A 23,958-nucleotide genomic window follows, 5' to 3' on the forward strand; every position below is an offset into this window, starting at 1 on the left:
AGCAAACGGTCAACAAGAGTTGATTGTTTGGTTGCTAATATTAGTTCCAAGTTCTCATGTGGCATAATATTTTGCAATTTGCCTTTATAGCGTGGATCAAGGAGGCAGGCCAACCAGTAATCGTCATCGTTCATCATTTTCGTAATGCGTGTGTCCCTTTTTAGGATACGTAAGGCATAATCCGCCATGTGGGCCAAAGTTCCAGTTGTCAAATCTCCGGTTGTGATTGGTTGAGGGGCAGTTGCAGGCAAATCTACGTCACTTGTGTCCCTCAAAAAACCAGAACCCGGCCGTGACACGCAACCAATTTCCTGTGCCCCCGGGAAAGGTTCGGCATTAAAAATATACTCATCCCCATCATCCTCCTCGTCCTCCACCTCCTCTTCGCCCGCTACCTCGTCCTGTACACTGCCCTGACCAGACAATGGCTGACTGTCATCAAGGCTTTCCTCTTCCTCTGGTGCAGACGCCTGCTCCTTTATGTGCGTCAAACTTTGCATCAGCAGACGCATTAGGGGGATGCTCATGCTTATTACGGCGTTGTCTGCACTAACCAGCCGTGTGCATTCCTCAAAACACTGAAGGACTTGACACATGTCTTGTATCTTAGACCACTGCACACCTGACAACTCCATGTCTGCCATCCTACTGCCTGCCCGTGTATCCTCCCACAAATAAATAACAGCACGCCTCTGTTCGCACAGTCTCTGAAGCATGTGCAGTGTTGAGTTCCACCTTGTTGCAACGTCTATGATGAGGCGATGCTGGGGAAGGTTCAAAGACCGCTGATAGGTCTGCATACGGCTGGCGTGTACAGGCGAACGTCGGATATGTGAGCAAAGTGCACGCACTTTGAGGAGCAGGTCAGAGAACCCAGGATAAGTTTTCAATAAGCACTGCACCACCAGGTTTAAGGTGTGAGCCAGGCAAGGAATGTGTTTCAGTTGGGAAAGGGAGATGGCAGCCATGAAATTCCTTCCGTTATCACTCACTACCTTGCCTGCCTCAAGATCTACTGTGCCCAGCCACGACTGCGTTTCTTGTTGCAAGAACTCGGACAGAACTTCCGCGGTGTGTCTGTTGTCGCCCAAACACTTCATAGCCAATACAGCCTGCTGACGCTTGGCAGTAGCTGGCCCATAATGGGACAACTGGTGTGCAACAGTGTCATCTGCCGATGGAGTGGTTGGCAGACTGCGTTCTGTGGAAGAGCTGTAGCTTCTGCAGGAGGACGAGGAGGAGGAGGAGGAGGGGGTGCGAACGCCTACAGCCAACTGTTTCCTAGACCGTGGGCTAGGCACAACTGTCCCTAAATTGATGTCGCCTGTGGACCCTGCATCCACCACATTCACCCAGTGTGCCGTGATGGACACATAACGTCCCTGGCCATGCCTACTGGTCCATGCATCTGTAGTCAGGTGCACCTTTGTACTCACAGATTGCCTGAGTGCATGGACGATGCGCTGTTTAACATGCTGGTGCAGGGCTGGGATGGCTTTTCTGGAAAAAAAGTGTCGACTGGGTAGCTCGTATCGTGGTTCAGCGTACTCCATCAGGGCTTTGAAAGCTTCGCTTTCAACTAACCGGTAGGGCATCATCTCTAACGAGATTAGTCTAGCTATGTGGGCGTTAAAACCCTGTGTACGCGGATGCGAGGATAAGTACTTCCTTTTTCTAACCAGAGTCTCATGTAGGGTGAGCTGGACTGGAGAGCTGGAGATCGTGGAACTTTCGGGTGTGCCGGTGTACATGGCAGACTGAGAGACGGTTGGAGACGGTATTGTTTCCGCCGGTGCCCTAGATGCAATATTTCCTCCTACAAAACTGGTGGTTCCCTGACCCTGACTGCTTTTGGCTGGCAAAGAAACCTGCACAGATACTGCCGGTGGTGCGGAAAATGGTGGCCTTACAGTGACGGAAGGGATGTTGCGTTGCTGACTAGCTTCATTGGCCGAGGGTGCTACAACCTTAAGGGACGTTTGGTAGTTAGTCCAGGCTTGAAAATGCATGGTGGTTAAGTGTCTATGCATGCCACTAGTATTTAGACTTTTCAGATTCTGACCTCTGCTTAAGCTAGTTGAACATTTTTGACAGATGACTTTGCGCTGATCAGTTGGATGTTGTTTAAAAAAATGCCAGACTGCACTCTTCCTAGACTCGGATCCCTTTTCAGGGATTGCAGACTGAGCTTTAACCGGATGGCCACGCTGTCCTCCAACAGGTTTTGGCTTTGACACGCGTTTTGGGCCAGATACGGGCCCGGCAGATGGAACCTGTTGCGATGTTGATGCCTGCTGCGGCCCCTCCTCCACCTCCGCTTCTGAACTACTGCCGCCTGCACCCTGTTCCCCCAATGGCTGCCAATCGGGGTCAATAACTGGGTCATCTATTACCTCCTCTTCGAGCTCGTGTGCAACTTCGTCTGTGTCACTGTGTCGGTCGGTGGTATAGCGTTCGTGGCGGGGCAACATAGTCTCATCAGGGTCTGATTGTGGATCTGTACCCTGAGAGGGCAATGTGGTGGTCTGAGTCAAAGGAGCAGCATAGTACTCTGGCTGTGGCTGTGCATCAGTGCACTCCATGTCAGAATATACTTGTAATGGGCATGGCCTGTTAAATGTTTCACTTTCTAAGCCAGGGACGGTATGTGTAAAGAGCTCCATGGAGTGACCCGTTGTGTCGCCTGCTGCATCCTTCTCTCTTGTTGTAGTTTTTGCTGAGGAGGACAAGGAAGCGACTTGTCCCTGACCGTGAACATCCACAAGCGACGCGCTGCTTTTACATTTACCAGTTTCGGAAGAGGAGGCAAAAGAGCTAGAGGCTGAGTCTGCAATGTAAGCCAAAACTTGCTGTTGCTGCTCCGCCTTTAAAAGCGGTTTTCCTACTCCCAGAAAAGAGAGCGTTCGAGGCCTTGTGTAGCCTGACGACGAAACTGGCTCCACAGCTCCAGACTTAGGTGGAATATTTTTATCCCCACAACCACCTGATGCTCCACTACCACTACCATCATTACCAGCTGACAATGAACGCCCACGACGACCTCTTGCACCAGACTTCCTCATTGTTTTAAAATCTTAACCAAAGTAACTTTATTTGTTGCTGTCAAACAACTTACACGGTGAGCTATAACTTCAGTATGATTTCAATATCCCTTAACAGGTTGGTGAGACCACAAGGAAAATCAGGCACAATGTTACACACTCTGTTTTCTGTGGCACAAAATCACAGAGATGACACACACGCAGGACTGTCACTCAAGCACTAATGTCAATATTAATCTCCCACCTAATTTATTTATTTATTTTTTTCAGGGAGACTTTAGAAACCAAATAATATTAAAAAAACCAAAAAAATAAATAGGCTTTCTATGGCCCACTGAATGAGAGAGAGGTGGCACACCCAGGAGTCAAGACTGGCACACAAGCTGAAAGGGCAATATTACTCTCCCACTGTTTTTTTTTTTTTTTTTTTTTTTTCAGGGAGACTTTAGAAACCAAATAATAAGAAAAAAAATAAATAAATAAATAGGCTTTCTATAGCCCACTGAATGAGAGATAGCACACACAGCAGTGGCACACAAGCCCTGACTGAGGCCAATATTTTTCTCCCACTGATTGATGTAGTGTTTTTGTGTTGAGGTAGATTTTAGAACACAAATCAAGGAAAAAAAAAAAATGCTTTCTATGGCCCACTGAATGAGAGAGGTGGCACACCCAGGAGTCAAGACTGGCACACAAGCTGAAAGGGCAATATTACTCTCCCACTGTTTTTTTATGTATTTTTTGTTTTTTAAGGGAGACTTTAGAATCCCAATAATATTTAAAAAAAAAAATAAATAGGCTTTCTATGGCCCACTGAATGAGAGAGGTGGCACACCCAGGAGTCAAGACTGGCACACAAGCTGAAAGGGCAATATTACTCTCCCACTGTTTTTTTATGTATTTTTTGTTTTTTAAGGGAGACTTTAGAAACCCAATAATATTTAAAAAAATAAATAAATAGGCTTTCTATGGCCCACTGAATGAGAGAGGTGGCACACCCAGGAGTCAAGACTGGCACACAAGCTGAAAGGGCAATATTACTCTCCCACTGATTTTTTAAGTTTTTTTTTTATTATTTTCAGGGAGACTTTAGAAACCAAATAATATTAAAAAAACCAAAAAAATAAATAGGCTTTCTATGGCCCACTGAATGAGAGAGAGGTGGCACACCCAGGAGTCAAGACTGGCACACAAGCTGAAAGGGCAATATTACTCACCCACTGTTTTTTTTTTTTTTTTTTTTTTTTTCAGGGAGACTTTAGAAACCAAATAATAAGAAAAAAAATAAATAAATAAATAGGCTTTCTATAGCCCACTGAATGAGAGATAGCACACACAGCAGTGGCACACAAGCCCTGACTGAGGCCAATATTTTTCTACCACTGATTGATGTAGTGTTTTTGTGTTGAGGTAGATTTTAGAACACAAATCAAGGAAAAAAAAAAAAAATGCTTTCTATGGCCCACTGAATGAGAGAGGTGGCACACCCAGGAGTCAAGACTGGCACACAAGCTGAAAGGGCAATATTACTCTCCCACTGTTTTTTTATGTATTTTTTGTTTTTTAAGGGAGACTTTAGAAACCCAATAATATTTTTTAAAAAAAATAAATAGGCTTTCTATGGCCCACTGAATGAGAGAGGTGGCACACCCAGGAGTCAAGACTGGCACACAAGCTGAAAGGGCAATATTACTCTCCCACTGTTTTTTTAAGTTTTTTTTTTTTATTTTCAGGGAGACTTTAGAAACCAAATAATATTAAAAAAACCAAAAAAATAAATAGGCTTTCTATGGCCCACTGAATGAGAGAGAGGTGGCACACCCAGGAGTCAAGACTGGCACACAAGCTGAAAGGGCAATATTACTCTCCCACTGTTTTTTTTTTTTTTTTTTTTTTTCAGGGAGACTTTAGAAACCAAATAATAAGAAAAAAAATAAATAAATAAATAGGCTTTCTATAGCCCACTGAATGAGAGATAGCACACACAGCAGTGGCACACAAGCCCTGACTGAGGCCAATATTTTTCTACCACTGATTGATGTAGTGTTTTTGTGTTGAGGTAGATTTTAGAACACAAATCAAGGAAAAAAAAAAAATGCTTTCTATGGCCCACTGAATGAGAGAGGTGGCACACCCAGGAGTCAAGACTGGCACACAAGCTGAAAGGGCAATATTACTCTCCCACTGTTTTTTTATGTATTTTTTGTTTTTTAAGGGAGACTTTAGAAACCCAACAATATTTAAAAAAAAAAATAAATAGGCTTTCTATGGCCCACTGAATGAGAGAGGTGGCACACCCAGGAGTCAAGACTGGCACACAAGCTGAAAGGGCAATATTACTCTCCCACTGTTTTTTTAAGTTTTTTTTTTTTATTTTCAGGGAGACTTTAGAAACCAAATAATATTAAAAAAACCAAAAAAATAAATAGGCTTTCTATGGCCCACTGAATGAGAGAGAGGTGGCACACCCAGGAGTCAAGACTGGCACACAAGCTGAAAGGGCAATATTACTCTCCCACTGTTTTTTTTTTTTTTTTTTTTTTTCAGGGAGACTTTAGAAACCAAATAATAAGAAAAAAATAAATAAATAAATAGGCTTTCTATAGCCCACTGAATGAGAGATAGCACACACAGCAGTGGCACACAAGCCCTGACTGAGGCCAATATTTTTCTACCACTGATTGATGTAGTGTTTTTGTGTTGAGGTAGATTTTAGAACACAAATCAAGGAAAAAAAAAAAAATGCTTTCTATGGCCCACTGAATGAGAGAGGTGGCACACCCAGGAGTCAAGACTGGCACACAAGCTGAAAGGGCAATATTACTCTCCCACTGTTTTTTTATGTATTTTTTGTTTTTTAAGGGAGACTTTAGAAACCCAATAATATTTTAAAAAAAAAAATAAATAGGCTTTCTATGGCCCACTGAATGAGAGAGGTGGCACACCCAGGAGTCAAGACTGGCACACAAGCTGAAAGGGCAATATTACTCTCCCACTGTTTTTTTAAGTTTTTTTTTTTTATTTTCAGGGAGACTTTAGAAACCAAATAATATTAAAAAAACCAAAAAAATAAATAGGCTTTCTATGGCCCACTGAATGAGAGAGAGGTGGCACACCCAGGAGTCAAGACTGGCACACAAGCTGAAAGGGCAATATTACTCTCCCACTGTTTTTTTTTTTTTTTTTTTTTTTCAGGGAGACTTTAGAAACCAAATAATAAGAAAACAAATAAATAAATAAATAGGCTTTCTATAGCCCACTGAATGAGAGATAGCACACACAGCAGTGGCACACAAGCCCTGACTGAGGCCAATATTTTTCTACCACTGATTGATGTAGTGTTTTTGTGTTGAGGTAGAATTTAGAACACAAATCACGGAAAAAATAAATAGGCTTTCTATGGCCCACTCAGTGAGAGATGGCACACACAGGGATGGCACTGTAGCAGAAATGCCAATCTTAATCTCCCACAAAAAAAAAAAAAAACAGGGACTGTCCTACAATTACTATCTCCCTGCAGTAATCTAAGCCAGGTATGGCAGGCAGCAATAGGAGTGGACTGATGCACAAATTAAATAAAAAGTGTGGACAAACAAAAAAGATAGCTGTGCAGAAAGGAACAAGAGGATATGTGCTTTGAAAAAAGCAGTTGGTTTGCACAGTGGCGTACACACAGCAATACAGCTATCACGGAGCCTTCTAGGGCAGCCCAATGAGCTACAACGCTGAGGAAAAAAAAAAAAAAAAATAGCTTCCACTGTTCCTGCACACCGAAGGTGGTGTTGGACAGTGGAAATCGCTACAGCACAAGCGGTTTGGTGGTTAGTGGACCCTGCCTAACGCTCTCCCTGCTTCTGACGAAGCGGCAGCAACCTCTCCCTAAGCTCAGATCAGCAGCAGTAAGATGGCGGTCGGCGGGAACGCCCCTTTATAGCCCCTGTGACGCCGCAGACAGCAAGCCAATCACTGCAATGCCCTTCTCTAAGATGGTGGGGACCAGGATCTATGTCATCACGCTGCCCACACTCTGCGTTCACCTTCATTGGCTGAGAAATGGCGCTTTTCGCGTCATTAAAACGCGACTTTGGCGCGAAAGTCGCGTACCGCATGGCCGACAAGCACAGGGGTCGGATCGGGTTTCATGAGACGCCGACTTAGCCAAAAGTCGGCGACTTTTGAAAATGATCGACCCGTTTCGCTCAACCCTACCGCATACTATACCACTTAACACGGGGACAAAGAGGAAGGTGCAGATGAAAGTGCAGGTTCCTTCATCAGGTGGGGGGGCATACTCGTTGGCGACCTCACTGTCACAGGGCCCCTCATAGTACGCAAAAGTGTCTCTGCCGGTGGGAGGCGCCCCCGCCGTCAAACACACTGCCGTACTTTGAGGGGCCCTGTGCCAGTGCCAATACGAACGAGTGTGCTTCCTCTGCTTGCTCTGGATCACAGCTGTTATGACCTGGTGGTTAAGAGGCCACACCGATATGACTTGGTGGCTAAAACGCAACATGGGACGAGCTCTGAGGAGGTGGTATCTCTACTGACCGCAATCCCTAATCCTAACAACAACACTAGTAATAGCCGTGGGATGTTCCTGACTCTCCCTAGACACCTCTTCACAGCCTAAGAATTAACTACCCCTAAAGAAGGAAATAGAAAGCTATCTTGCCTCAGAGAAAACCCCAAAAGGAAAGATAGCCCCCCACAAATATTGGCTGTGAGTGGAGAGGGAAATGACATACACAGAAATGAAATCAGTTTTCAGCAAAGGAGGCCAATACTAAACTTGATAGACAGAGAGAAAAGGATACTGTGCGGTCAGTATTAAAAACTACAAAAATCCACGCAGAGTTTACAAAAAATGAACTCCACACCGACTCACGGTGTGGAGGGGCAAATCTGCTTCCCAGAGCTTCCAGCTAGCCTGAATATGACATAGTGACAAGCTGGACAAAAAGAGACATATTTGCAAAGCAATAATGTCCAAAGCAAATGGACGAACAAGAACTAGCAGAACTTATCTTTTGCTGACATGGACAGGCCATATGAGAAATCCAAGGAGAGAACCAAATCCAACCTAAGACATTGACAGCTGGCATGAACTAAAGCCCAGAGCAGGTTTAAATAACAAACCCGGGCAAGGCGATCAGTGATGGCAGCTGCTACAGCTACCTAAAGGAGCAGCAGTTCCACTCAAAACCACCAGAGGGAGCCCAAGGGCAGAACTCACAAAAATACCATTAGCAACCACAGGAGGGAGCTCCAGAACGGAATTCACAACAGTACCCCCCCCCTTGAGGAGGGGTCACCGAACCCTCACCAGAGCTCCCAAGCCGATCAGGACGAGCCAAATGGAAAGCACGAACCAAATCGGCAGCATAAACATCGGAGGCAACAACCCAAGAATTATCCTCCTGGCCATAACCCTTCCACTTGACCAGATACTGAAGCTTCCGTCTCGAAAAACGAGAATCCAAAATCTTCTCCACCACATATTCCAATTCCCCCTCAACCAACACCGGAGCAGGAGGATCAACGGAGGGAACCATAGGTACCACATATCTCCGCAACAAGGATCTATGGAACACATTATGAATGGAAAAAGAAGCTGGAAGGGCCAAACGAAAAGACACCGGATTGATAATTTCAGAAATCTTATAAGGCCCAATAAAGCGAGGCTTGAACTTAGGGGAAGAAACCTTCATAGGAACATGACGAGAAGACAACCAGACCAAATCCCCCACACGAAGCCGGGGACCAACACACCGACGACGGTTAGCAAAACGTTGAGCCTTTTCCTGAGACAACGTCAAATTGTCCACCACATGAGTCCAAATTTGCTGCAACCTGTCCACCACAGAATCCACACCAGGACAGTCAGAAGGCTCAAGCTGCCCTGAAGAAAAACGAGGATGAAAACCAAATTTACAAAAAAAAAGGCGAAACCAAGGTAGCAGAACTAGCCCGATTATTATGGGCAAACTCGGCCAACGGCAAAAAGGTCACCCAATCATCCTGATCAGCAGTCACGAAGCATCTCAAATAGGTTTCCAAGGTCTGATTGGTTCGCTCCGTTTGGCCATTTGTCTGAGGATGGAATGCTGAAGAAAAAGACAAATCAATGCCCGTTCTAGCACAAAAGGACCGCCAAAACCTAGAAACGAACTGGGAACCTCTGTCAGGCACAATATTCTCTGGAATACCATGCAAACAGACCACATGCTGAAAAAATAATGGAACCAAATCAGAGGAGGAAGGCAACTTAGGCAACGGTACCAAATGGACCATCTTAGAAAACCGGTCACAAACCACCCAGATGACAGACATCTTCTGAGAAACAGGAAGATCAGAAATAAAATCCATGGAAATATGCGTCCAGGGCCTCTCAGGAATAGGCAAAGGCAAAAGCAACCCACTGGCACGGGAACAGCAAGGCTTAGCCCGAGCACAGGTCCCACAGGACTGCACAAACGAACGCACATCCCGCGACAAGGAAGGCCACCAAAAGGACCTAGCCACCAAATCTCTGGTACCGAAAATCCCAGGGTGACCAGCCAACACTGAACAATGAACCTCAGAAATTACCCTGCTAGTCCATCTATCAGGAACAAACAGTTTCCCCACTGGACAGCGGTCAGGTTTATCAGCCTGAAACTCCTGAAGTACCCGCCGCAAATCAGGGGAGATGGCAGAAAGAATCACCCCCTCCTTGAGAATCCCAGCCGGCTCAAGAACTCCCAGAGAATCAGGCAAAAAACTCCTAGAAAGGGCATCAGCCTTCACATTCTTAGATCCCGGAATATACGAGACCACAAAATCAAAACGGGAGAAAAACAGAGACCACCGAGCTTGTCTAGGATTCAACCGCTTAGCAGACTCGAGGTAAATCAAATTTTTATGATCAGTCAAGACCACCACGCGATGCTTGGCTCCCTCAAGCCAATGTCGCCACTCTTCAAATGCCAACTTCATAGCCAACAACTCCTGATTGCCGACATCATAATTACGCTCAGCAGGCGAAAACTTTCTGGAGAAGAAAGCACATGGTTTCATCAAAGAGCCATCAGAATTTCTCTGAGACAAAACGGCCCCTGCCCCAATCTCAGAAGCATCAACCTCAACCTGAAAAGGGAGAGAAACATCTGGCTGACGCAACACAGGGGCAGAAGTAAAACGGCGTTTAAGCTCCTGAAAGGCCTCAACAGCCGCAGAGGACCAATTCATCACATCAGTGCCTTTCTTCGTCAAATCGGTCAGAGGCTTCACCACACTAGAAAAATTAGCAATAAAGCGGCGATAAAAATTAGCAAAGCCCCAACATTTTTGAAGGCTCTTTACAGATGTGGGTTGAGTTTAATCATGAATGGCCTGGACTTTAACAGGGTCCATTTCAATAGCCGAGGGAGAAAAAATGAAACCCAAAAAAGAAACTTTCTGAACTCCAAAGAGGCACTTAGACCCTTTCACAAACAACGCATTAGCACGAAGGACCTGAAATACCATCCTAACCTGCTTCACATGAGACTCCCAATCATCGGAAAAAAACAAAATATCATCCAAATACACAATCATGAATTTATCCAGATAATTCCGGAAGATATCATGCATAAAGGACTGAAATACCGATGGAGCATTAGAGAGCCCGAATGGCATCACAAGATATTCAAAATGGCCTTCGGGCGTATTAAATGCTGTTTTCCATTCATCACCTTGTTTAATATGCACGAGATTATACGCCCCTCGAAGGTCGATTTTAGTAAACCAACTGGCACCCTTAATCCGAGCAAACAAATCAGAAAGCAAAGGTAAAGGGTACTGGAATTTGACCATGATCTTATTGAGAAGGCGATAATCTATACAGGGTCTCAAGGAACCATCCTTCTTGGCAACAAAAAAAAATCCCGCTCCCAATGGTGACGAAGACGGGCGAATATGCCCCTTCTCCAAGGACTCCTTTACATAACTCCGCATAGCGGCATGCTCTGGCACAGACAGATTGAAAAGTCGGCCCTTAGGGAACTTACAGCCAGGAATCAAATTAATGGCACAATCGCAGTCCCTATGAGGAGGCAGGGAACTGGACTTGGGCTCATCAAATATATCCTGGAAATCCGACAAAAACTCAGGAACATCAGAAGAAGGGGACGAGGAAATGGACATCAAAGGAATATCACTATGTATCCCCTGACAACCCCAACCAGTTACAGACATAGATCTCCAATCCAGCACTGGATTATGTACCTGTAACCATGGAAAACCCAGCACAACAACATCATGCAAATTATGCAACACCAAAAAGCGAATATTTTCCTGATGTGCTGGAGCCATGTACATGGTCAACTGTGTCCAGTACTGGGGTTTATTCTTGGCCAATGGCGTAGCATCAATCCCCCTTAAGGGAATAGGGCTCCGCAAAGGCTCCAAGGAAAAACCACAGCGATTGGCAAATTCTAAGTCCATTAAGTTCAGGGCAGCGCCAGAATCCACAAATGCCATAACAGAAAAGGACGACAATGAGCAAATCAGGGTAACAGACAAAAGAAATTTAGGCTGTACAGTACTAATGGTAACAGACCTAGGGACCCTCCTAGTACGCTTAGGGCAATCAGAAATAGCATGAGCAGAATCACCACAGTAAAAACACAGGCCATTCTGACGTCTGAATTTCTGCCTTTCTGCTCTAGTCAAAATCCTATCACATTGCATAGGCTCAGGACTCTGCTCAGAGGACACTGCCATATGGTGCACAACCTTGCGCTCGCGCGGCGCCGATCAATCTGAATGGCCACAGACATTGACTCATTCAGACCAGCAGGCGTGGGAAACCCCACCATAACATCTTTAAGGGCTTCAGAAAGACCCTTTCTGAAAATCGCTGCCAGGGCATACTCATTCCATTTTGTGAGCACAGACCACTTTCTAAATTTCTGGCAGTATACTTCTGCTGCTTCCTGACCCTGACACAGAGCCAGCAAAGTTTTTTCTGCCTGATCCACAGAATTAGGCTCATCATACAGCAATCCGAGAGCTGGAAAAAATGCGTCAATATTGAGCAATGCAGGATTTCCTGGCTCAAGGGAGAATGCCCAGTCCTGCGGGTCGCCACCAGCAAAGAAATAACAATCTTCACCTGCTGAATGGGGTCACCAGAGGAACGGGGTCTCAGAGCAAAAAACAATCTGCAATTATTTTTAAAATTCAAAAATTTAGATCTATCCCCAGAAAATAAATCAGGAATAGGAATTCTAGGCTCTAATACCGGAGTCTGGACAACATAATCTTGGATCCTCTGTACCCTTGCAGCGAGTTGATCCACGCGCAAGGACAGACCCTGAACCTCCATATCAGCACCAAAATCCTGAACCACCCAGAGATTAAGGGGGAAAAAAAGACAAAACAAGCTACAAAGGAAAAAAAAATGACTCAGAACTTTCTTTTCCCTCTTTTGAGATGCATTTAACACATTGTGGGCCAGCTGTACTGTTATGACCTGGTGGTTAAGAGGCCACACCGATATGACCTGGTGGCTAAAACGCAACATGGGACGAGCTCTGAGGAGGTGGTATCTCTACTGACCGCAATCCCTAATCCTAACAACAACACTTGTAATAGCCGTGGGATGTTCCTGACTCTCCCTAGACACCTCTTCACAGCCTAAGAATTAACTACCCCTAAATAAGGAAATAGAAAGCTGTCTTGCCTCAGAAAAAACTCCAAAAGGAAAGATAGCCCCCCACAAATATTGGCTGTGAGTGGAGAGGGAAATGACATACACAGAAATGAAATCAGTTTTCAGCAAAGGAGGCCAATACTAAACTTGATAGACAGAGAGAAAAGGATACTGTGCGGTCAGTATTAAAAACTACAAAAATCCACGCAGAGTTTACAAAAAATGAACTCCACACCGACTCACGGTGTGGAGGGGCAAATCTGCTTCCCAGAGCTTTCAGCTAGCCTGAATATGACATAGTGACAAGCTGGACAAAAAGAGACATATTTGCAAAGCAATAATGTCCAAAGCAAATGGACGAACAAGAACTAGCAGAACTTATCTTTTGCTGACATGGACAGGCCATATGAGAAATCCAAGGAGAGAACCAAATCCAACCTAAGACATTGACAGCTGGCATGAACTAAAGCCCAGAGCAGGTTTAAATAACAAACCTAGGCAAGGCGATCAGTGATGGCAGCTGCTACAGCTACCTAAAGGAGCAGCAGTTCCACTCGAAACCACCAGAGGGAGCCCAAGGGCAGAACTCACAAAAATACCATTAGCAACCACAGGAGGGAGCTCCAGAACGGAATTCACAACACACAGCACTTGCAAAGTTGAAATGCTTACCTCTCCCTGCTCCACCGCCGTGACGAAGTCCGCGTTTCCTGGGCCCACGAAAAACTTGAGCCAGCCCTACCCCCCCCACAACTTTAGCCAAATGACCCCCAGTTTTCAATGCCTAGCTATTATTATAAGGTAAATTAAGATTGACAAGCTTAAGTAACAAGAATTTATGTTTTTGGCATTAAAATGGGCACTGTAGGTGTTTTCCTGTCCTCCACTCACTGCCGACTTTGCTTCCCCATTGACTTGCATTGGGTTTCGTGTTTCAGTCGGATCCCCGACTTTTCGAAATAATGGGCCGATTTCACCCGACCCGTCGGGTTTCGCGAAACCCGACTCGATCCTAAAAAAGTAAAAGTTGCTCAACTCTAGTCACTTCTGCATTTTTCACCCACTCCTGGTTTTTTGGTTCAGGACCATACTATATGCTCGAGTCATGTTAGCTGTTGCAGGAGATTGTAGTGCCCTATGTAAAAAGCCTATCTCTTGCTGCACTCCACTTGCCAGAAATCCTACTCACAGCAGCTAGTTTTGTTCCAGTGAGCTTCAGGGGGCAGAGGAAGCAGTTATACCAAGGTTCAACTTGGTAAGAGAAAACTGATAAAAAATATATGATGAACTCTATTAAAAATTTATAATACATGATTATACATAAGAAATACCTAAAAGTAGAATATTTGACTACAAAGAAGTTGATATAAAAGAATCTTTATTAAAAACTAGATGGTGGCCCAATTCTAACGCATTGGGTATTCTAGAATATGTATGTCCACGTAGTATATTGCCCAGCTACGTAGTATATTGCCCAGTGACGTAGTATATTGCGCAGCCACGTAGTATATTGCCCAGCAACGTAGTATATTGCCCAGCCACGTAGTATTTTGCCCAGCGACGTAGTATATTGCCAAGTGACGTAGTGTACAGCACAGAGCCACGTAGTATATTGCACAGCGACGTAGTATACAGCACAGACCCACATAGTATATTGCCAAGTGACGTAGTATACAGAACAGAGCCACGTAGTATATTGCACAGTGACGTAGTATACAGCACAGAGCCACGTAGTATATTGCACAGCGACGTAGTATACAGCACAGAGCCACGTAGTATATTGCCAAGTGACGTAGTATACAGCACAGAGCCACGTAGTATGTTGTGAATTCCGCTCTTGGGCTCCCTCCGGTGGTTGTAAGTAGCACTTTTGTGAATTCTGCTCTTGGGCTCCCTCCTGTGGGTTTGAGTGGTATAGCTGCTTCTTGGATTTAGCATTAGCAGCTGCTTCAACTGCTTCTGGCTCGGCTATTTTAGTCTGGCCTTAGCCCTCAATCAATGCCAGTTGCCAATTGTTCCTGCTTGGAGCCACTGCTCTTTTGGATTTCCCTGACACACTGTCCAGTTCAGCAAAGATAAGTCCTTGCTTGTCCTTTTGCAGTCCATTTGTTGTGGACTTTATTGTTCAGCACATTCTATGTTTTGCTCATTTGTCCAGCTTATCAGTATGGATCTATTTAGCTAAGCTGGAAGCTCTGGGCTGCAGATTTGCCCTCCACACCTTTAGTCAGGTGTGGGGATTATTGCATATCTCTGCGGTGGACTTTTTCTAGTTTTTATTACTGACCGCACAGTGTTCTTTCCTTACTATGTATATAGCTAGAAGTGGCCTCCTTTGCTAAATCTTGTTTCATACTATGTATGTCATTTCCTTCTCCTCTCACAGTCAATATTTGTGGGGGGCTGTCCTATCCTTTGGGGATTTTCTCTGAGGCAAGATAGCTTTCCTGTTTCTACCTTTAGGGGTAGCTAGTTCTCCGGCTGTGACAAGGTGTCCAGGGAGTGACAGGAACATCCCACGGCTACTGCTAGTGTTGTGTTAAGATCAGGAACTGCGGTCAGTATAGTTACCACCTGCCCAGAGCTAGTCGCATGTCGCTCCTAAATGACCAGTCCATAACAGTAGTATATTGCACAGCGATGTAGTATACAGCACAGACCCACGTAGTATATTGCCAAGTGACGTAGTATACAGCACAGAGCCACGTAGTATATTGCACAATGACGTAGTATACAGCACAGAGCCACGTAGTATATTGCCAAGTGATGTAGTATACAGCACAGAGCCACGTGGTATATTGCCCAGCCATGTAGTATATTGCCCAGTGACATAGTATATTGCCAAGTGACGTAGTATACAGCACAGAGCCACGTAGTATATTGCACAGCGACGTAGTATACAGCCCAGAGCCACGTAGTATATTGCCCAGCCACGTAGTATATTGGGCAGTCACGTAGTATATTGCCCAGCTACGTTGTATATTACCCAGCCACGTATGTCACAGGTTAAAAAAATAAAAAATAAACATATACTCACCTTCCGCAGGCGCGTTGTAGTCCTGTCGCCTGTGTGGGGTGCAGGTGGCAGCTTCCGGTCCCAGGGTGTGATGAAGTCGCGGTCACGTGACCGTGACGTCATGGCAGGTCCTTCTAGCGCAGGCACGCAGGACCTGTGATGACGTCGCGGTCACATGACCGTGTCGCGGTCACATGACAGTGAAGTCACGGCAGGTCCTTCTCGCGCAGGCGCGCAGGACTTGTGATGATGTCACGGTCACATGACCGTGACGTCATGGCAGGTCCTTCTCCCAGACCATCCTTGCCACCGGAACGTGCCGCTTGCATGGATCGGCCGGAGCATCGCGAGGAGCGGGAAAGGCGGCGGAAGGTGAGTATATAATGATTTTTTATTTTTTTAATTATTTTTAACATTGGATGTTTTTACTATTGATGCTGCATAGGCTGCGTCAATAGTAAAAACTTGGTCACACAGGGTTAATAGCGGCGGTAACGGAGTGTGCTACCAGCGGCATAACGCGGTCCGTTACTGCCGGCATTAACCCTGTATGAGCGGTGACCGGAGGGGTGTATGCGGGCTCCGGGCACTGAGTGCGGGGAGTAAGGAGCGGCCATTTTCTTCCGGACTGTGCGCGTCGCTGATTGGTCGTGGCAATGGTCGTGGGCGTTTTGCCACGAACAATCAGCGACTTGGATTCCATGACAGACAGAGGCCGCGACCAATGAATATCCGTGACAGACAGAAGGACAGACAGACAGACAGAAAGACGGAAGTGACCCTTAGACAATTATATAGTAGATAAGTAACATAAAAAACAATATCAAGATCAATATGTGGCAGAGGACAAAGAATGCAGTAAAGGTATATAAAAAAAGTCTTGCTGGAAAAATTTCATATAAATAAATAATGTGGCACAAAAAGCTACTCCATAAATTGCATAAAATGCAAAAAAACAAAAATGAGTATATGAAAAATAATAAATCCAGTGATAAATAATATTCACTAAAAAAGTACACCCCCAAACATAATTATAAATAATGTGGCACAAAAAACTGCTCCATAAATAGCACAAAATGTGAAAATGATGAATATATAATGAATAAAAAATCCAGTGATGAATAATGTTTGCTAAAAAGTGCACCCACAAACATGATTATAAGATCAGTGCAATGCAATTAATATATAAATTATTTAATAAAAAGGTAATCAATAATCATATTCCCAAATAGTGAAGCAGTGCACATTAATAAGAAGCAGCTGTAGTGAGAATTTAAACAACCGAATGGCCAGTGAGAAAGACCCATCTATGGTAAAACCAATGGCAGTAAATGGGAAGTCACATACCAGACAGTCTGACACTCATCTGTCCCCTGCACACCACTCCAACGCGCGTTTCGCTTCCGCTTCGTCAGGGAGTGGTGTGGCCAGGGCACAGTGGAAAGTAAATAGGGGTAAAGACAGCTGATTCAATATCAATCAGCGGCGCCATATTATATTATGCCGCTACTCACCTCCGGAAGCACGTGACCAAGTGCGACCTAGGTCACAGTTGGTCACGCACCACCCAGATAACCAACCCAGTGATGAGACGGGCGCATGCGCAGTGCAACGTGCGACGCCACTGCAGCCATCTAGAATAACATGAATGACATTAAGGGCAAACAATATACAGAATATGATGCAAATGAAATAAATGACACAATACAGATATATGACATGATGGATTATGAATAAACATAAATAAATAAAATAATGATAACTAAAGCATTAAAATAGGCAAAATTACAGTGATAAAATATCAAACATTATGGTGATGAATCATAGTGCAAAAACAGAAGATGTGAATACATAAAAGTGAACGATTGAAACAATATAATATATAATTATCAAAAAGATGAAATATTTAAAAATAAAAATAAAATATTTGAAATAATATTAAATACAATAATATATTATAATTATATATTTATACATACGTACGAGAGCATGCATGATTACACACAAAAATGTACGCACAGAACTGAAAACACACACACATGCACGCACACACATGCACACCTTAGTCAGAATAGTGCCAGTCATTGGTGGCCAATGGTGGTAACTGCGTGCGTCCTGAGGCTGTCGAACCGTCCTGGATATGTTTGCGCCCTGCTCCCCTGGCACTATTCTGACTATAAGTACGAAGCAACACGTACCATACCAGATACAGAAAATATATTACATACAAAAAGCAACGCTATTTATTGCACAGGACTCTACCGGGCCTCCATTCAAAGCCTCTTAAGTTTACCTCTTACCTAATATCATTACCTGGTACATTTCATATCCTCTAAAGGTTACCATTTATTTACAGCCTATCATTATTCGGTACATGCCTTACTACATAGTAAACCCCTTGATTAAGACCCGAGAGGGTTGAAACATCGGGTGTCTCTACTTTACTGGGTTTTGGACCAATTTTTATCCAAGAAGTATCGTTTCTCCTTGCAGAGATCGACATGCTAAGTATGCCAAGATGAGAAGACTTAAAACTGCAATGCTCCTCTGGGTAATATGCTAATTATGCAAATTGTCTCCAGAGAGGAAGAGAGCTAGAACTCTAGTGCCACCTATTGGAATGTAGCAATCCTACAAGTCAATGTTGACCCTTTAACGAGCCTTGTCACATGACTTAGGACCAATTTTTGTAACTTGGCACTTATTTTCTTTGTCTAAAATGACATTCAACAGATGGTTGCAAATCATTCCATTAGAGTGTGCAGTGAATTTTTGCTATTTATTTCAGGGACCACCACGGTCCGTTCTACCAGCACCTCGCTTCTACAGTGACCTTGAGTGCACACCAATACCTACTCTATACATATATCTGTATTTTGTCAGTAATTTAATTTGCATCATATTCTGTATATTGTTTGCCCTTAATGTCATTCATGTTATTGCTGCGTGCCCATGATTCTAGATGGCTGCAGCGGCATCGCACGCCGCACTGAGCATGTGCCTGCCTCATCGCTGGGTTGCTTATCTGGGTAGTGCGTGACCAACTGTGACCTAGGTCGCATTTGGTCATGCACTTCCGGGTTCCCGATCCGTGATGGCGTGATATTGAATCAGCTGTCTTTACCCCTATTTATTTTCCACTGTGCCCTTGCCACACCACTCCCTGACGAAGCAGAAGCGAAACATGCGTTGGAGTGGTGTGCAGGGGACAGATGAGTGTCAGACTGTCTGGTATGTGACTTCCCATTTACTGCCATTGGTTTTACCATAGATGGGTCTTTCTCACTGGCCATTCAGTTGTTTAAAATGCTCACTACAGCTGCTTCTTATTAATGTGCACTGCTTCACTTTTTGGTAATATGATTATTGATTACCTTTTTATTAAATAATTTATATATTAATTGTATTGCACTGATCTTATAATCATGTTTGTGGGTGCACTTTTTAGCTAACATTATTCATCATTGGATTTTTTATTCATTATATATTTATCTTTTTTCACATTTTGTGCTATTTATGGAGTAGAGTTTAGTGCCACATTATATATAATTATGTTTGGGGGTGTACTTTTTTAGTGAATATTTTTTATCACTGGATCTATTATTTTTCATATACTCATTTTTGTTTTTTTGCATTTTATGCAATTTATGGAGTACCTTTTTATGCCACATTATTTATTTATATGAAATTTTTCCAGCAAGACTTTTTTATACACCTTTACGGCATTCTTTGTCCTCTGCCACATATTGATCTTGATATTGTTTTTTAATTTATTTTTAATAAAGATTCTTTTATATCAACTTCTTTGTATTCAAATATTCTACTTTTAGGTATTTCTTGTGTATAATCATGTATTATAAATGTTTAATAAAGTTTATCATATATTTTGGGTGATATATTATGCTTGGTATTCTTTGTTTTTTATGAGCAACATATTTATGGTATTTCTTTTCTATATAGGTGTTCAACTTGTTAAGACCGTAAAAACTTTTCTACTATATCAGACGATATGACATTGTATTGAGGTCAAGATGCAAATTTTACACTGATTGCCAGGAGCTTCAGGTTATTGCTCAGGCACCTGCCATCATCTGCTATGCTGGATGCAAAGCCCCCATTAAGGAAGTTCATTGAAAATTGTGCAGTGGATAGGGCTGGAGGTGACAATGAATATGGCCAACTGAAACTGGCCATAAACCATGTTCAGATGGACTTAAAGGAGTGGTCTGTCTTTAGGGTAAAAGTCTGCAGTCACTCTATGTGAACTGTGAATCCTGACATTGCATGTGCTGCACACTGTGAGGATACTCCGATGCTGGCGCTGGGAACAGGGGTGCGTGACTGCAAGTATGTGATCACGTGCCGACAAAACGTGCACGGCCTTTCTCGATGCAAGTTTATCGAGCGAGGCCGGACACATGTATCTCATACTTGTGGGCACATGAAAACCCACGTGGAGAATCCTCACTGTTCTGTCTCCACCATCCAATTTGTTCATGTCTTTATTTATCTGTGGTGTTTTGGCTCCCTCTAGCGGTCAGAGTCATGTTGACAGTTCTATTTTTCTGTTTTTGTATTTTCCATGTCTGATTCTCCTCCCCCTTTGCAATGCATTATGGTAGCTCAGCCTCCATTTCCCTCCATGTTCCTTTCACTTTCTTCAGTTTGCTTTCAAGGAAAGACGCTTGCACTTCATCCCCCTTGCGATTGCATTGCCGGTATGTCTTTATGCTTTCTGTAGATATTTCTGCTCCATATTAGCCTAGCTTAGCCAGTTGTATTCCTAGTTCAGTTACTAGCTTTCTAAATGTTATGCATAATGTACATCATGTGTAGTATGTATTTGTTCTATACCATGCACTGATTCTATGTATATCATTGTTCACAGTTTCACCGCATCAATATACCACTACGTTTAATAAAGCACAGACTCAACCACAGTCTCCTTATTGGACTCCGGTATAGCGGTTTAGCTGACTGTATATCTACGTGGGCCTGTCTCATTTAGTGAGGACAGAACAGTGAAACGGCAGCCATCCAACTAACGGGATTCAAGTCACCGGCTACTCAGAGACAAAATACAGCTACAGCAATCTCTGCACAGCCAAGCACTTTCCCAAGACACCATGTCTCACAAATCACACAGGACAAGATCTGTTACTTCCGTCTCCTCAAAGACAACATCCATCAGCAGTGCGGTCGCCATTGCCCACGCAAATGCTGAAGCCGCCAAAGTGCGAGCAAGCTTTGCTGACCAAGAGATGCAACTTAAATTAGAGAAGGCACGCGTGGATGCCGCCTTAGAAAGTCTAGCGGCAAAAAGGGAAGCTGCCGCAGCCCTCGCTGAAGCAGAATCACTAGAAGCTGTACAAAACCCCAAGCTGCATAGCCAAAGCAGTATGTCAAGTCTGGAGTTTCCACTGCAAGACTCACCACAACGCACATCTCAGTATGTTAATGAACTTCCCGATCTAAACTATAACCCTGAACCAGTACCAAAACAAGAATACGACGTCTCCAGCGAAGTGAGCGAGAGTCATCACGAGCCTCAGCTCTAGGACAGAAACAAACTCGAAAACGTGAGACAAAACAACTCTGCTAATGACTTCCTTGCCCCTCCCCAGGTAGCCAATGTGGATCACCCTGCTGACAACCGTACGTCAGACCGAAGCAATACGACACCGGCTGGCGCCACCCCGAGGACACTAACCGGTATGAAAGCACCTCACATCACTATCAGGGTGACCCATCACCAGCATACTCTGCTGACAACCAGTTCACGACAGAATTTGCCAAGTTCTTCACACGACGTGAACTGGTTGCCAAGGGACTCATGAAATTCACTGACCGAGCTGAAGGTTACAGAGCTTGGAAAGCTTCCTTTCAAAATGTCACTAGAGACTTGGGGCTACAACACAGGGAAGAGATAGACCTGTTAGTCAAATACCTGGGAGAAGAGTCAGTCAAACACGCAGTAAGGATCAGAGACATTAATATAAACCGCCCTGAGATTGGCCTCAAAGAGATCTGGAAGAGGCTGGATGAGTGTTACGGCTCAGCAGAAGTAATAGAAAGAGCCTTGTTCAAAAGAATCGATGACTTTCCTAAAATATCTAACAAAGGTCTCCAGAAACTTAGAGAGCTAAGCGACCTACTAAAGGAAGTCCAGGTTGCCAAATACGAGGACGACTTACAGGGACTTGCATTCCTTGACACAGCCAGAGGTGTTAACCCTATAGTCCAAAAGTTGCCCTACAATCTACAGGAGAGGTGGCTCACACATGGTTCCACGTACAAATACAAACACAGCGTTCCATTCCCTCCCTTCTCCGTTTTTGTAGACTTCATACACCAACAAGCGAGAATTAGAAACGATCCCAGCTTTGACTTTGCAATACCATATGCCACACCATCACCACCTGCACCACCTGCAAATCCACGCAGAACATCCGTGGCAGTACACAAGACTTATGTTTCTTCTTCAGGTTCTAATTACAGGTCTGCTGGCTGCTCCCAATCAGAGACAAACGTGCAGGACCCTGACAAGCAGTGCCCACTTCATCAGAAGCCTCATCCTCTCCTGAAATGCAGAGCCTTCAGAGGAAAATCTATGCCAGATCGCAGAAGCTTCCTGAAAAAAAACGGTATCTGCTACAAGTGCTGCTCGTCCACAACTCATCTCGCCAAGGATTGCAAGGTCAGTGTAAAATGCACAGAATGTGTCACCACAGATCATAACACCGCTCTACACCCTGGCCCAGCTCCATGGAGTACACAAAACATGCCAGCTGACAGTGAGCATGGCAGGGAGGAAAGGAACACTGATACAGCTACGCCAGAGATCACTTCACAATGTACCGAGGTCTGCAAAGGGACAATAGACAGTAGGTCCTGTTCAAAAATATGCCTCGTCAGAGTATACCCGAAGGGCCATAGAGACCAAGCTGTAAGACTGTATGCTATCTTGGATGATCAAAGTAATCGATCCTTGGCTAAGGGGAGGAACCGCAGTGAACTGTTGAACCCCGTCTCGAAGAAACAGGATGATTCCTCTGTACGGTTCATTACCACCTATGATAACGGGGCCAATCGAGTCAGGGACATTCTCAAAAGACATTGGTCGATTCTCCAGATGGATCCTGAAATCTCGGATCATCTGGGGGATGTCCCTACCATCACATATAAAAGTCTAGATCCCTGCAGGACAGGATTGTCCATAGTCATTTTTCCAATCCGGCCAGGGACACGTGGCTTAGAAGCAATGTTGTGGGGTGTCATAGGTGTGGACATTGTTCAGTGTGCCAGTATGTCCATGTTGACAAGTTCTTTGTAAGCAATGTGACCGGTAAAGAGTATGCCATCAAGCAGTTTATTAACTGCAGCACGAAAGGGGTCATTTATAGGGTCTCTTGTTCTTGCGGCATGGAATATATAGGTAAAACCATCAGGGAATTCAAAAAGAGAATTGGGGAACATGTGGGCGACGTGCTACACAATAGGGATACACCTGTGTCCCGACACGTGAACCAGTTACATAATGGACAAGTCAATCATCTGCAGTTTATGGGCATAGAAAAGGTGACCATGCCCATTCGAGGAGGCAACTGGGATCAGTTGCTCCTAAAAAAAGAGGCGAAATGGATTTTTTATCTGAACACCATTTCACCGCATGGTCTTAATGACCAAATCAATTATGGATGTTTTCTGTAGACCTGTTTCTGCTAATACCCTCCCTTTTTCCCTCCCTTATCTATAGTCCTAATATCAGTTTACATGTTTATGAAGCCTTTTTAAATCCCTCTTGTCACCTCTTATTTTCAATTGTATTTATATTACTTGTTATCATTATTCATATTTGGTGGCCTGATGTGAGACTCTCAGACATAAAGTGGCTCTCTTCATGTCTTGATACTAGAGGCGATAACATTTTTATTAATTGTAGCATCGCATAGTTTTGGTGGTAACGCATTAATGTAATAAGGCGCTGTATGCGCCATAACATACCACTAATCTTGTTACAATTGTATTTTCTCTGGGCTCTAACATATGATATCTTAACAATACCAATTTTTCCATAACCAGAAATAGCCATCTGTACTGTATGAGCTTTACGGTGTAATGTTTTTGATAGTTTGTTGGGATTCAGGGCCTGAGTGTCCTTATAAATATTGCTTCTTATATATTGCATTGCTGCGTTCATTATATGACGCTACAGCGTCCTCTTTTCG

The sequence above is a fragment of the Ranitomeya variabilis genome, chromosome 2 (assembly GCF_051348905.1).
Source record: "Ranitomeya variabilis isolate aRanVar5 chromosome 2, aRanVar5.hap1, whole genome shotgun sequence".
Taxonomy (NCBI): Eukaryota; Metazoa; Chordata; class Amphibia; order Anura; family Dendrobatidae; genus Ranitomeya; species Ranitomeya variabilis.